Here is a 12,818-nt window from a genome sequence, read left to right as displayed (position 1 = left end):
TCACCATAAACGTCAGGCAAAAGAGTTTGAAATGTGGAGAGCTCTAGCTCCCTTTTCACACAAGGACGCTTATCATTGTGTCATTGTTTTCTTTTCCTCCGCTAATTTAAGGGGATTCTACTGAATCGAAATATATGCGTATATATATATATATATATATATATATATATATATATATATATATATATATATTGTTTAAAAAGTTAATATAGGGCTAAAAACCCCGTTTTAAGAATTTTTTAACAAGATCGCGATTAAGGTCTGCCCATTACACGTATCCTTTCTGTCGGACATGTATTGTTTTACTTATATTTATGTATGTGTTCATCATCATCATCATCATCGTCATAAACATCAAAGAGACCAAGCGTCCTTGAAACGGTATTTTTCCTATATGAACTATTTTATGTATTAATTTATTTAAATTGATTTGAACATGAATTAATTAAATTGATTTAATTGGACCCATCATTACCGTCGTCGTGATCACTGGGGATATCTTCCGTTTTGGTCGCTCCTTCGTTTTGGGATTTGTACAGACCCCGCACCTCATGACCACCTATTTTACCTGTCGTGTGTATTAGGTTTGTTTTTATTTATTTATTGGTGGGACTCTGATGAACAGTGTGTGTCTGGCGCTGAATAACTGGACCACCACTGCCTCGTGGGCCAAGGTTCTTTAATTAAAAACTAAGGGTGAGGTAACTTCCACAGAAGTTTAGGCCCTATCAGCTGCGACATGCATGACCCACTGGCATGTGGAATACACTCTGGTGCCCTACAACCTAAGTCCTAGACATGGACCGAATAGCGTTGGGGTGGAGAGGGCTCCCATAAGCCGTGGTGAAGGTAACCCTTCTAGGAGAAGCAAATCTCTGATTTAAAAATCCATAAAGCGGAAGACCAGTACCCGCATTAAGCTGGTCTGCAGTTTGACTTGTTGCTGGCTATCTTGCTCTTGCTTGTTGCTGGATCTCATATTTGAACCGAGCTGTCATACAAAGCTAAAAAATCTGCAATAACATTTTTGTACAGATACTCTCAGAAATTTGTCTGCAGAAAAAAGGCATTACAAGCTGGAAGCATGTAATAACTGATCTACCATCTTTATATGTATATAGGTATGTATGTGTGTATATATGTCTGTATGTATATGTTTACGCGTATATGTGTATGTATATTTTTATATGTATATGTACGTATATATGTATGTATATGTGTGTATACGTATGTGTGTATACGTATGTGTGTATGTATATATGTGTCAGGTCATCTCATATGCTACTGGTACAATGTAACCCAGTACTACCTGCCTCATAGTCGCGTCACCGGCGACTAAACTGGTTCCCTCATTAGACTTGTTTAGTGAGGAGGGCGGCTAGTCTCCCTGAAGGATTAAATACCAGACCTTTCAAAGGGCGAATGAACACTTTTTCGGGGTCAACGGCAAACTAGCACCGTGTGTGTTTGTGTGTATGTATGTGTGCTGGGGTGGAGAGGGCTCCCGTAAGCCGTGGTGAAGGCAACCTCTCTAGGTGAAGCAAATCTCTGATTAAAAAAAACATAAAACGGGAGACCAGTACCCGCATTAAGCTGGTCTGCAGTTTAATTTGTTGCTGGTTATCTTGTTCTCGCTTGTTGCTGGATGTCACAAAGCCAAGACTGTAACATCATCTTTGTATAGATACTCCCTCGGGCATTTGGGCTCATGGACTTTAAGTGTCCGAGGGAGTGACACTCGTCTGGCAAGACGTTGCAATCGTCATCATATGTATATGTGTATATATGTGTGTATGTATGTATGTGCGTATGTAGTATGTATGTATGCGTATATGTATATGTGTATGTATATATGTGTGTATGTATATATATATGTATGGATATATGTGTGTATGTGTGTATATGTATCTATGTATGTATCTGTGTATGTATATATATATATATATGTATGTATATGACCGTCTTCAGTGTCATGTCTGATTGAGGGTGTGCAAGTCGCTGGCAAGACTAAAAATCATCTTCGTACGCATGGACTTTCAGGGACGGAGGGAGTGTCACTTGTCTGACGAGACGTTGCAATCTTCATATATATATATATATATATATATATATATATATATATCGTAATTGATAACCGTTCTTTTTTAAGCATTATTGAATTTTGACATCTAAATATAAAACCATTACAAGGCAGACACTACACACATTATTCTAAAATTTTAGTATAAATATTTTATCGTAAATTCCCCTTTTCTGGTTATTATCATAAGCTCTTATTCAATAGCGGAAAAAAATTTGGTCAATTCTTGATATAAACACTAGCATTCCAGCCCGGCGTTTCTCGGATGTTTGGAGGTGTATGTTGAGCAAAAAAAAAAAAAAAAAAAAAAAACGTCAATTTTTTAAAAATTGACCCCTATTATGACCCTTTTACATTTATTGTTTTGGTCTCAAATCAAGTTATTAAATTATATCCATGTCCAAGGAACTTATATCTAAAATCTCAAGTGTTTAGACCCAAAATTGACGGAGGAGTTTGGTAGAGTTCTCAAAGATCAAATCGTTGAACTTTGATCTTTTGACTGGCAGATTTCTGGCCGAGAACGGATCACAAAGATTTTCCCAAATATCAGTACCCTGTATATCAAATTTCGAATCTGTAGACTTAAAATTGGCAGAGTTATTGCGTAGGGAAATGTACACACACACACACACACACACGTTCACTTTTATAGATATATAGGTAGATAGATTGATGAAATTTTAAATATGAAATATTAAAAACAAATTAGAGGCCATGAAATGCAAATATTTCTTTTTATTTAAATCTTACAATTTAGGCGGTGAGTACCAAACTATGAACGTGTAATATTTAAATATGTACTTATGGTTTTAGTGGGGACTGTGTGGTAGCTCGATCTGTCTAACCTTTTTTCTTAACAACTAAATGACACCACAAGACAAAATGCAATTCTTTTTCCAGCGAAATGGCGCTACATACCACACATCTCACAGATCACTGACACAAGTTCATGATATCTTTACGGAAGATAAAACAATCAGCAAAGGGTTATGGCTACCACGTTCCCCGGCCTTGTCATCATGTGATTTTTATCTTTGAGGGACTTTAAAAGAAAAAGCTTTTGCAAATAATCCTTCACACTCTAGACCAACTAAAGGAGAACATTACCAACGCTATCATGAGAATACACCAGAGAAGATCTACAGGCAGTATCTGCAAACATTTTTAAACGTGCCCAGAAATGCATAGATGTCAACGGGCAGCACTTCCAGCATCTTTTAGAACACTACAGGTAATTTAAAAAATATAAGAATGTTCATCCCCTCTACTACGTTTTAGGGCTACTTTTAGATGGGCCACCCTGTAGCAATAGAATATTCAGATTGAAAATATGTTGTGTTGTTTCCACTATGGCAAGCAGTTACAGTCCTAAATGTCTAAATGTCTATATATCTATAAAAATGAAAGTGTCTGTCTGTCTGTGTGTGTCTGTCTGTGTACATTTCTCTACACAATAACTGTCAAATTTAAGTCTACAGACTGGAAATTTGATATACAGGGTATGGAGATTTGGGAAAATCTTTGTAATCCGTTTTTGGCCAGAAATTTGGCTGTTAAGGGGTCAAAGTTCAACTGCTTGACCTTTGAGAACTCTACCAAACTCCTCCGGCAATTTTGGGTATGAACACTTGAAATTTTAGATATAGGTTCCTTGGATAAGGATCTAGCTTAATAACTTGATTTGAGCCCAAAACAATAAATGTTACGGTGTCATAATAGGAGTCAAAGTTTTTTAAAAAATTTACCTCTACAGTCTCTGCCAAATTACTCAGACAATTTCTGGTCTAAATATTTGAAATTTTACATAAAGTGTATTCAGAGATATGGCCGGCTTTTTAATAGGTTTGGGTCGATAATTTGAGCTACTAATATATAAATGTGTGTATGTATGTTTGCCTAAAACTTTCGATAGAGGAGGCGGATATTCACCAGATCAGTATCGTTTTAAAGCTCGACCCTTCAGACGACAACTACCGAAAAATTGGCTAAAAACATTAATTTCTCCACTCTCAACTGAGCACTTTTCTTCAGGGAGGGTCGCTTTTTTCACCGATATTTTTGAAAGTATTCCTCTCTTTTCGATTTTCTAGCCTTAATTTAAATCTACGTCACTTCCGGTTTGGCGGTGATCGTAACAGCAAAGACGTCACGATTTTTCCCGTTCTTTCCCTCCTTCGCGGTACGGGTTCGAGCCTGCCTTCCTACTACCACTTTTTTTTTTTTTGCTCAACACACACCTTCAAACACCCTGGCAATGCCCGCACCCATGCTAGTAAATATATAAAATAATATAGGCCTAAAGTTACAGTCCTAAATGTTCGACACTTTTCTCGTCATGCTGTGTTGATTTTAGTTGTGATGTCACTTTCGTGCCACATCTGGGCAGGAGCTACTAGAAAGGACTTATCCTGCCTTGATAGAGTTCAAAATAGACTTCTTAGACCCGTAGGCGATGCTCTTTTCTCTTCCCTACAACCTCTTTCTCACAGAAGAAATGTTGCGAGTCTGTCTCTGCTTTATCGTTATTTTCATGGCGAGTGCTCGTCTGAGCTTTAATCTATGGTCTCCCATTGCCAAACTTTCACGAGAAAACGCATCTAGCTGAAAACACAGTCAATAATTTCCCCCTGCTCTTTATCTGTGCCTAAACCTAAACGTAGATTCCATGAACAAAGCTTCTTTCTTAGAAGTGCACGTCTGTGGAACTCTCTTCCGTTTGCCTGCTTTCCAGCTGACTACAATATGGTTGTCTTCAAGTCCAACGTAAACAAGTGCTTGATGAGCCGTTCCACTTAAAGTAACAAATTTACCGAATTTCCATTACTAACGATTACTATATTGGCCAATTGACTACTGTACACTCTTTAAATCTTATCCTCGAGTGGTCTCTGGACCTTGATAAGTAGTGATGCCTATACAAAAAAACTAATTATAGTCTAAACTGTTTTAATAATCATTATTTTTAGAATGACCATAGAGATAAAAATATAAAGGGGGTGATAAAGCTTTATGAGTGCAAAGTCAATTCAGAATCACATTTCGCCAATCATGAATTTTGACTCATCTTAATCTGCAGTAATGTAAAGCAGAAACCGCAGCAGACGGTGATAGAATAATCCTCGTTCTAGTTTGTAAAATGTTCGATTTGTTTCTTTTCAGTATCGACTTGAAATATATTATAACCGTTTATTCACTCATACAAAATTGCAAGTAAATATGTAAAAACATATCGTCGTTAAATAATTCTTAGCGTTTTTTTATTTCAAATAAATATATTTATTTCCGTTTATCATTCATTAATTACTGTAAAAATATGAATATTTTTTATTATTAAATATTCATCAAAATATCAACAATAAAATTGCCTGCTGTACCTTCATAAAATTAAATAACAATCAAACAAATATTTGTTTATTTTACAAAATATTGCGTTGTAATTCGGTTTACAAACGTATTTTATACGTATTTTTTTTTAAGTTTAAGGTTATTTTTATACATTTTTAAAACATTTTTTTTCTCTCAGGGTACGCCAATCATTCTATCACTGTTTAGTTCAGCTTATAGTTTACGTTACTGTATATTAGATTGAGTTAAACTTCATGATTTTTACTGATGTGGCGATCATCCAAGTGTCCCTTCATGATTTTTACTGATGTGGCGATCATCCAAGTGTCCCTTCATGATTTTTACTGATGTGGCGATCATCCAAGTGTCCCTTCATGATTTTTACTGATGTGGCGATCATCCAAGTGTCCCTTCATGATTTTTACTGATGTGGCGATCATCCAAGTGTCCCTTCATGATTTTTACTGATGTGGCGATCATCCAAGTGTCCCTTCATACGATATAAAAAATACTATTGGTCTTCTCTAACGTCTAGACAATGTTTGAAGAACGGCTTGTGAATTTTATTAACGGTTTTATCGCTGGCATTTGTATGTATTATTAACCGTATTTGAAATAATTAAAATGCGAATAACGCATATTGAACACATTTTAAAATTTTGGGAATTTGGATGAGTTTGCGCCGAAGAAAGAAATGCTGAAATTTAATATTTTCCCTGTACATGGTTGTTTTTGGTATTTTTTTTTTCTCTTATTTTTGTTAGTTTTTTGTTTACTTTTAATCCTATAAATTGTCCGGGAAAAACCGGGTAACTTTATTTTTTAAGGATCATGGTTAGTTTTAGTTGTTGCTATTTTGGAATAGGCATGCGTGGATTTGCGATTGTGACGTAAGAAATTCCGGATACGAATGGAAAAACTCGAAACAATTCCGTATTTTATCGAGTTTAAGTAAAAATAATATAAATAAATTATATTTCGGCAGACGACAATTTTTCATCTATAATATAAATCTCCTCTGTCTGTTTAAATGTATGTATTTATGCCTAAAACTTTCGACAGAGGCGATGGATTTTCACGAGATCGGTATCGTTTTGAAATTCGATCCTTTGGACGACAAATATCGAAGAATTGGCAAAAAACATTGATGCCTTCACCCACAAGTGGGCACTTTTCTACAGGGAGGAGTCGCTTTTTTCGCCGATATTTCCAAAAGAACGTCCCCTTTTCGATTGACTAGCGTTAATTTAAACCTACGCTGCTTCCGGTTTGGCGATGGGCGCAACAGCAAAGACGTCACGTTTTTTTTTTACACGTTCTTTTCCTCCTTCGCGGTACGGGTTCGAGCCTGCCTGCCTACTGCCACATTTTTTTTTTTGTTCAACACACACCTCTAAACACCCGGGCAACACCGGGCGCGAAGGCTAGTTCAAATATCATAGGTTAAAGCAGCATTTCTTACCTCGGGGTTGAATAAATATTATTACTATGTGCTTTGTCATTTGCTCATCATTGTTTTTTTTTTGTTTGTTTGTTTTTTGTATGTTTTTACTGTCCCTTTCTCCTCTCATTTTTCTTACTAATATAGTCAGGGAAGCAGAATTGTGACTTATACATATGGTGTAAATTTCATTAAAAGCAGATATACATATTTGAAGTTATAGTGGATTTTGTCCACATTGGTGACTTAACGATGGGAGCACATAGACGTTCTGCACATCGAGGGTAACGTAAAGATTCTCAACCATTTCTATTGTTTTCTCTGGATAATTTATATACCTACGATATGTTTCATCAAAAGTTATTTGGAGTGGGTTCGGGTCCTTATAGTTCACTTACGTTAGAAGAGTACTTAGAGATTCGGGACCACTTTCATTTTGTTTTCCAGAAAAAAATATATACGTATAATTTAAACTACATAAAAAGGGATATAATTCCAAGTTTAATTAGGCTTATATCTTCATAGCTCTCTTTAAAATTCAAGAGCATTGTTTTTTTTTACATTTTACATAGCAATAGACGTTTCGTGAATTTGCATTTGAACACTTTTTTTAAAATATATATATATATATATATATATATATATATATAGAGAGAGAGAGAGAGAGAGAGAGAGAGAGAGAGAGAGAGAGAGAGAGAAGTGACGGGAGGATTCCAATATTTTTACCGATTCCGGTACAATTACCGATTCTGTTACTAATTCTCGACTCCGATATAATTACGGATTCCGTTTCCCATTATTTAAAAATTTCTTAATATTTAGTAAAAAAAAAAAAAGAGCTGTTATATTTTATCTAACCATATGGTACCTATTTACAATACCTCCCCACGAGACAGAGTTAAACACCAGGGTCGTTTTTTAACGTGGAGAAAAGGAACAAAAATAAAAAAAAAACTTGTCTCAGTTATGAAAGACTGTTCCTCCACTGAAAGAGAACAAGAAATGGAATTATAGCATCTGAAGAACAGATGGTATTTATTTGCTCCCCCACCGAGCAAATTAGGCACAAGGCCAATTTTTAATGTGAGGAGTGAAGGGAGGGGGAAGGGAAAGGGGGGACCAGCTCCCGAGAGGTGGGAAATGGGAGCTGGTTAAAGGTCAGGCATGTGGGGTTGCCCCCACATCTGGTCTTTGCTAGTCATAGCTAGTCATAACTAGTCATAGCTTGCAGTACCTGCCGGAACAGATGGTATTTATTTGCTCCCCCACTGAGCAAATTAGGCACAAGGCCGTTTTTAATGTGAGGTAAAAACCAGCTCCCCTAAAAGGGGTCACTCTGGTTACCAAAAATAATAATTGTCCCAGTATAGAGGGTTGATATTTATTTGCTGCCCACCTCAGCAAAATGTGGCACAAGGCCGGAAAGTGGGAACCCCGCAGGCTCCCCTAAAGGAGGGGCACTCCTGCAATTTTAAAAATTGCCTGAGTAACCCCGTCGGCATTCCCCGGTCAGGGCGCCTCAGGCAGCAAGCAATAAACTTGCCCCACCGGAAAGCCCGGTGGCAAGGCCTGAGAGGGTGGACCTCCTAGGTATTACCCAGGCGATTGTCCCAGTATAGAGGGTTTCCCCTCCATTGACTGGTACAAATTATATTAAGTGCAGTATCTGCCGGAACAGATACTACACTTTGATCTTGGCCAAAAGTAGCAAAAAATCCATGTAATATCTACATATATTTTCGCAAATTTAAAACTAAACATGTGGCGAACAATCTATAGATTTTAGTTTTACTCGTAGTTAAAAATCAATATTTATCAATTTATCTTTTTAGCATCACCAATAATAAATTAAGTTTCAAACAAGATTAGACAAAAAATAAATCAAAAGAATGGTTTCTGGCATCGGAAAATTGGCAGTAATATTTACAATTCCGATTTCGACGCTAAAAAATGTTCCGGTTTGTCCTAACATTAATATCTATTATAATAAAATCATATTACTGTTTGTTCCTTTGTTTGTTTGTTTGTTTGCTCACATACATCATATATGTGTTATAGCAGATAGCCTCACATATGATGTACATATATATATATATATATATATATATATATATATATATATATATATATATATATATATATATACTATAATGAATATAATACATTATTATAATAAATATCATTACGTTATAAATATGACACCGAAACAGATGACATCATATATGATGACATCATAGCAGATGCGACAAATATGGTGATGTCATATATTACGTCATCTCGGATGTCATATACAACTGGAAAATCATAGCAGATGCGACAAATATGGTGATGTCATATATTACGTCATCATATACAACAGCTCCCAACTGGAAAAGCCGGGTATATACAGCTGGTGTGTGCATGTGCAAACACAAACACACACACAAATATATACATGTATATATGTATATATATATATATATGTATGCATATATATATATGCATTTTTATATTTGTTTTACATAAGCATCTATGCTACACATAATGCATTAAAAATTATTATAGCTGTAATAATAGCAATAGTAATAATAATACTAATTTTCATTACTTACTCACTAAAAATAGTTACACGGGCCACCACCCAAAGATTTCTCCTTGAGAACAACTTGTGGTGTTCTCTGGAGTCTGAGTGACAACAAGTCTCCTTAGATTTTCTAGTATTCTCCACCTTATTCGATAACCATTGCAAAAGAATTTGCGCTATCGCAACATACGCTTACCATTGATTTCTCATTGATAGCGACCTGAGATTTTGGGTGGCAATAAGCCTTCCCAAGGTCCCGGCCTTCTTTACACTCATCCAGCGGAGGTCTGGATGGTGCTTTCTCTCCTCGGTCTTTCCATCTTCCTTTAGTCTCTTCACTTATTTGGTGCGGTACCAGTTTCTTCTGGTGACATGTACACACAAAAATGAGGCCCGGAACACAGAGCTGCATGAGGATGGAAGTGCATTACAATTATACCGTTTCAGTTTTTTTTTAATTCAATGTGATGTTTCTTTGTGTTTTACATCTGTAGCAGTTTCTTTATGTCCAGTTTATGTCTGTAGTTTAGTTTGCACATTTAAGGGTTTTCTTAATATTTCTGCAGTTTTCATTATTTTTATCCGTTATATCTTCTCGGTCATCCCTCTGATTCCAATCTCTTTTTTCTTTTCCTTTTCCAAGGTTTTCTGGTATTGTTTCTAGTGCTCCTATTATTAGTGGTGTGAGCCTGACTTTTTTCATTTTCCAGATCTCTTGGAACTCTCTGGCCAGTTCCGTGTATTTGCTCCGCTTCCTTGATCTTCACTCTGTGGTCTACTGAAACGGCAAAATCTACAATCTGATAGGACTTTTTCTACTTGTTAACTATTACCACATCCGGTCTTCTTGCTTGGATGGGTTTATTCGTTTGTATATCCTTGTCTCATAGGATCTTGTTACTTTCAATTAGTCTTGATTCGTTTTTATCACCCATAAACTAAAATTTTAATCTTTAATCTAAAATCACTTTCACTGGCAAAACCACTAACTTGATCTCTGAGTGTCTACGTGAAGAGTTTCTCTTTGGCCTATTTTTATCTAATTTGAGGCAACCCATATATATCGTCTAAACACCTATCACCTGAATAGCCGCTTGACGCTTGCCATTCTTAATTCTCCCCCCCCCCTGATATAAAAATATATTCAGGTCTTTCTTTATTTGAGTGGGGGTGCCCCTATTTTGTTTTGTTTTGTTTTGTTTTGTTTTGTTTTTGTATTTTTGAGTTTAGTTGTATATAATTCTAAATTTTATAATTTTATCATTATCATTATTATTTTTTCTATATTGTAGCGGTCTGTTTTATGTGTTTCATTTAGTTTAGTTACTGTTGAGATATGGGCGTAGTAACCACTATTCCACAAGATTAGGGTTAATTCCACTATTAAATATACTCGTAACAATAACTGAGAATAAACTTACTTCGATATTCGCTAACATCTGTACCTTCACTTTTGTTGGCGTACGAATATACGTACGCGGCGCTAACACGCATTCTCGGACTTTCTAAACCCTTTTCACTTTGGCCATCTATTCATCCATTTTAAAACCCACGGACTGCTTATTACTTACGGTTACCTAATTGCAACTAAGGTGTCGTCTCATATACCTGCTATCGATTTCTGCAGTCAAAACAGACGACACAACTGATTTCTCTTACACTATTGAACTGGGATGCTATTATTCCCTCTATATGTTAGTAGAAAAAGAATCAATGTTAAGCAACGTTGAGCCTGGCCAATACAAGATGGGTAACCATTTGTAAATATCAGGCGTCATATATGTTCAGGTATACGGGTATATACAATACATCAGGGAGATGACTGCCCCTACATTGCACTGTTTCAGGTAACCCTTGGGAAATGTTTAGCACCTGATACTTTTGAGGGTTACCATAGAATGAGTAGATGGAGTTTTTCAGCTGTCATAAAAGCAATAGATCAAGGAAAGGAAGGCTCTGTTGAAAAACTAAACAGAATAGAGAGAGTACGTCAGTATACTAGAAGGAAACGTTTCGTGCAGGAAAATGTCTAGACGTGGGCACACAACAAATATTGAAAAAAAAAAACTAAAAGGAGTTAAAGAAAAAAAGAAAAGAATTTATGTAACAAATAAACAGTGAAATCAAATATTTACAAGAAAAAAGATGCAAGGGAGATAAATCCAGTTTTTGATTAATCTAGCTTTTACACAGTGTAAATAATAACCGAGTTTGAGAAATAATAATATATTACTTTAGTCAGAATATAAGATCAGAAAATCAATAAATAATAAGGATCCAGTTCTTTGTGCGAGTGTTTTCAATTTTGGGCTGGCAAGGAAAAGTCGAGGATTCTGATATTTCGAATTTTTCCTTCTAAATTAATTGCACAACCAAGGCTTGGAAGTATAGTCTATCCTACTGCATGAATCCGTATATCACTTGTTTATTGAGGTATTAATGAAAGAGATGTAGTAATCCCGACAGAATTCGAACCTGGGGTGCCCAGTCTACAATCCACAACTGTAGCTAATACGCACGGTACACCCACACGAGTGTCCATTATTTTATATTTTACTCTACTAGCTGAATATCGTTTAATATGATATGTTAAGATTGGAGTCACATTCGCGACTGATTACAAGTTAAGGGAAAATGTTAAGGTCGCCAGAACCATTAGATAGAATATAGCAGAACAAATAAGGTACTTATGCAGAAAATGATCTGTTTTAACGTGAATGTTATCTCGGTATATTCCGGCAGCTTACGTAAATCGCGAGAATATAGTGAAACACTCGCCAATACAACCGACCACAGTTAATAAATTGGAAGAAATAGTCCCACGACATTGCAGCTTTTCGTAATTAACAGGATGTGTCATTAATTTTGAAAACACTGACCGATTGGAAAAAATTTCCTAGAGATATTTACGAAGAGTCCCCTCTCAGGAATCACCGGCTGATAACCGAAAATCTTAATCATAATTAAAAAATAGTGTACCCCCTCAACTTTAACAGAAACAAAAAACGAGATAGACAAAGAAGATATTTTGTTATAAAAATAATTTTCGCGCCCTCCTCCCTCCCCCTATAAAAAGAAAATCTACTTAAAACAGAAACATTTTTACGAAAAAAAAAATACTTCAAAAAACATGGATATCCCAATTTTTTTCGGTCAATTTTAAAACGTACAATTTGGGAAAAAAAAATGGGAAAAAATCGCTTCATTTTGTAGTCGACAACTCAGCACAAAAAGCTTTTGTCAACAAAGGTGAAGAAATTTAAAGGTACTTGTAACCAATTTTATTTATTTCCATTTTTTATTGAAATTACTATACTATTACTGTTTTCTATCATGATAATTTTGTTTTCTGTTTCTATCTTCTTAAAATTTGATCAGTGCTTTGC

The 12,818-nt window shown here is 35.7% G+C and overlaps 1 protein-coding gene across 2 annotated transcripts in view; it reads right to left on the bottom strand.

Annotated features, from left to right (window-relative positions):
• Positions 1 to 12,818, bottom strand: part of LOC145276939 (uncharacterized) — a 108,327-nt gene that overhangs the window by 94,908 nt on the left and 601 nt on the right. The gene's annotated exons all lie outside the window — the stretch shown is intronic.

This window comes from Euprymna scolopes, chromosome 5 (assembly GCF_053919585.1).
Source record: "Euprymna scolopes isolate OS-2025 chromosome 5, ASM5391958v1, whole genome shotgun sequence".
Taxonomy (NCBI): Eukaryota; Metazoa; Mollusca; class Cephalopoda; order Sepiida; family Sepiolidae; genus Euprymna; species Euprymna scolopes.
This window is presented reverse-complemented; position numbering and strand designations above follow the sequence as displayed.